The 3,677-nt window shown below is 54.5% G+C and overlaps 1 long non-coding RNA gene across 1 annotated transcript in view; it reads left to right on the top strand.

Annotated features, from left to right (window-relative positions):
* Nucleotides 1–753, top strand: part of LOC109321888 — a 6,404-nt gene extending 5,651 nt beyond the window's left edge. The window contains exon 3 of the long non-coding RNA XR_002104194.1: nt 242–753. This is a non-coding gene — a long non-coding RNA (uncharacterized LOC109321888). The remainder of the gene's footprint in view (nt 1–241) is intronic.
* The last annotated feature ends 2,924 nt before the right edge of the window (nt 754–3,677 follow it).

The raw sequence follows: 3,677 nt of genomic DNA, 5'->3' as shown, positions 1-3,677 counted from the left end.
GTGGGGCCATCACCTCCCCTGGGTTTGTGATCCTGTAGCAACAGGCACGCCCCTCCGAGGGGCTCGGGCCTTCCCCCTCACTGCGTACAGCTGTTGCATATCTGACGGGCTTGGGTTTGTTGCCTAACTTTGGGCAGTTGGGCTTGATGTGGCCCGGCTCCTCGCAGTTATAGCACCCCCTCTTTTCCGAATTGGGAGGTTTGGTCGAATCAGGGGCCTCCTTACGCTTGGTCTGGGACAGCCTCTTTTCCCCTTTTGGACCTGGCCCTCCCTTCCCCCCTCTCTGGACCCCTTTATGGTGCTTCCCAGAGTAGGGAGGCTTCTTGTCTGACCCCTCACGATTAAGCAACAGCTGATCCGCAATTTCAGCGGCCTCAGGGCCGGTTTTGGGGCCCCTGTCCTTGACTAGGGTTTTAATCTCCCTTGGACATCGGTAGTAAAATTGGTCCAGCGCCATAAGTTGGAGCAGCTTCTCTCTAGAGTCAGCCTTGGCTCCGTCTGCCCATTTGATGAGTGCATCCCACAACAGGGCCATAAAATCAGTCATTGACTTCTCCGGCTGTGGGACGAGATTCCGAAATCTTTTCCGAAAATAGTCCGGTCCTAACTTGAACCTTGAAGCCACGGCCTGCTTAAAGGTATCCTAGTTCTCAGCTGCGTCTGAGGGCAGGCTGTTCAGGACCACCGCCAGGTCACCATCTACCAGAGCAGCCATGTGCATCATGTACGCCTCCTTGGGCACCTTCAACTGTCGGGCTTGCCTTTCAAAGATGCTGAGGAATACGTCGGGGTCATCTCCGGGCCGGTAGCGAGAGAAGGCTGAGGAGTTTGGTTTGGGGTATTCCCCAGGCGCTCGTGGAGGGCCCGCATCTTCCCCGTTGGTCCGCAGACGGAGTACCTCTAGCTCATGCTTGTGCTTGGCCCCTGCCTGCTGGGCCTCCGCCTCACGCTTGAGCCTTGCCTCTTCAGCCTCGCGCTGTGCTGTCTTCTCCGCCAGCTCCATCTTTTTCACCTCCAGCTCCATGCTTTTCAACTCCAGCTCATACTTGCACTTTCTCTCTCGCTTCTCAGCTTCTAGCTGCCTCTGGTACCTCGAGCGCTCCTCCGTAGGGGTTGATCCCTCTGAGGACTGCGGACTTGGTGTGCGGTGCTGTGATTCTGGGGAGGACTCAGGAGTTGGCGTGTGTGGAGTTTGCTCTGAGGCTGAGTCATTGTTGCACAGGAGTTTAATCAGTTCCTCCTTCTTTAGCCCTTTCTTCACATGAAGGCCTCTTTATTTCACCCGTTCTTTTAGTACAGGCACAGTCATTTGGACATACTCGTCCGCCATCCTGGCTATCTACACTATCCAGTCGACCTGATGCCAAATTAGAAAATGTTTGCTCCAGGGATTTCAGTGACTCTATTACTTTTCCCAAATTATGCCTGTAAAACAGCAGGGTATTTGAATACCACTGCTCCTACCACGTGTGGCGGGCCAGTAGGGGGCGCTCCTGCATTGAGCCACCCACCTCCCTGCGCCCAACCACCTGCCAGGCTCCAAATACCTCCCTAGGGGCGCCTTACGTCTGGCCGACCCCTCTCCCGGAGCACACTCACTAGTCTGGGAGTAACGTAGCTGCCACCACCCCGAGAAGGGACTGTCTCGGCCCTGTGTCCTCAGGGAAACACAGGCCTAAAGTCCTACGGGTACTCGACCCAGTACAGGCACTTGGGGCACTTCCCCAAGTCTGGGGCCAAAAAGTAAAGTCCCCCTTAGTCCGCAGACCTAAGGGGTCTCTTAGGCATAATTAAGACCCCCCGCCTCAATAAGTCTCCCACACCAGTCACAAAGGAAGACTTTATTGGTTACAGGGGTAGGGTAAACTAGGGTACAGGATTGAGCAATATCCTAGAAATCCTAAAGAGCAAAGAGTCTGGCTGAGGTAGCCTTTTGATCACGCATCTGAGTTACTGCCAGCTAGATATCTACCCAGATCTCGAGTAGCGTACTCACACGCATCTTCCAAAGGCAGGTGAAGTTTCCCCTCTGGAGGCAGGCGGTTCCTTGCTCATAAGTTTTGGGGGAGAGAGAGCCAGTTTCAGATGGTAAATCTTCTCTGTGTCCCCCGCATGGCTGCTGCCCCCTCCTCCTGGGCAGTCCTAACTTATATAGCCCCTGTGACCTCATTCACCTGGCCCAGTGGAGGCCAGCTCCGGTTGGCTGTCGGTCAACCAATTTGAAATACATCACCAGTTGCCAGGCAGATTCCAGCCCACCAGGTAGATGCCCCTCACCCAGGTAGCTGATGCCAGTCACCTAGGTAGATGGAGCAGGTTTCCCCCCCCCTCAGGACTGCAGCCAGCTCAGGTTACGTAAAGAGACAGGCTGAGGTGTGACTCCTCTGTGCTGGCCCCTCTAATCACATTGTCACAGGGCAGAGATTGTGGGGAGAAACCAAGGTGGCTTTCTGCCATACCTCCCAACCCTACTTTCTATGATTTTTATATACTTCATGGTGCTAAACTGGTCCTTGTTTTCCTTGGTGTTCAGATGCAGCTGCTTCTTTTCTATACCTGAGCAGGGGCACTTTGTGCCCAAAAGCTTGCCTGACCTCTCTGCCAGCTATACAGCTGGTGTAATAAAATAACTAAATGCATCTTGCTTCTCACCTCTTCCCTGGACCATCTCTACAACATGGCAGCAGCACTCATAGCCACAATGGCAGCAGTGCCCATAGCCACAATGACATCTGATGGGGGATTGAAGAACATGGAAGAAACCTTCAGCCACCTCCATCAGAGAGAGAAACTAATTTCCCCTTGGTAATACCTGGGGAGAGACTTTCTCCAGGGGCATTGTCTTTGCAGGCAGCCCCACCAAGGTTGAGGTGGACGGCATCTAAATGCCTCCTGATTAGCTGGGAGAAGCAGTAGGACCCCCACCGAACCCCACCTGGGGCAATGGGCTGTCGTCTCAGAGGATGGGCCTCCTGGTGCCACACCACAGCACTCACCATAGCTGCCCTTCATGGGGTAGCAAAGCAGTCTTTGCACCTTCCTCTGAAGCAGCCAGTCCTGGCTCCTTGAGACAATGGGATACGGACCAGATACATCCATGGTCACATCTGCTCTGGGTCCACCTCTGCAGCACGCAGCGGGGGGAGAGGGTGGGCCTTGGCTCCTAGGGAGAAATCTGAGTGGGGTCACAGGTAACTGAGGGCCCTCTGCCAACTCAGTGCACACATGCACTTGCTGTTTTCTCTGTCCTGGGCCTAGCCCAGCTCCGGTTGAGACTCTGCCCATTGGTAGCGAATTGCAAAGAAGCCATTGCTTTGCTTGGATGTGCTGATGGAAGCAGTCAGCAGTGCTCGTGGCAGCTGGCTTCATGTCACAGTGGAATAAACTGGTCTCCGGCAGCTGTCAGATATGGGCACCATGTATATCAGGCATGCCCAGGCAGCAGGGAGGGGACCCTTGACCTTGTGTTTGGAAGGCACAGGCCTTTACCACCTGCGCTAAAAGGTTTCCTCTGCAGCTGGTAGCTGGGGAGATGGTGAATCCTTAGAATCACAGACTCAGAAAACGAGGGTGGAAGGGAGCTCAGGAGGTCACATCTACTCCAACCCCCTGCTCAAAGCAGGACTAGCCCCAACTGCATCATCCCAGCCAAGGCTGTGTCTAGCTGTCCTGTCCCT

This window comes from Crocodylus porosus, unplaced genomic scaffold, assembly GCF_001723895.1.
Source record: "Crocodylus porosus isolate Cpor-Errol unplaced genomic scaffold, CroPor_comp1, whole genome shotgun sequence".
NCBI lineage: Eukaryota > Metazoa > Chordata > Crocodylia > Crocodylidae > Crocodylus > Crocodylus porosus.
This window is presented reverse-complemented; position numbering and strand designations above follow the sequence as displayed.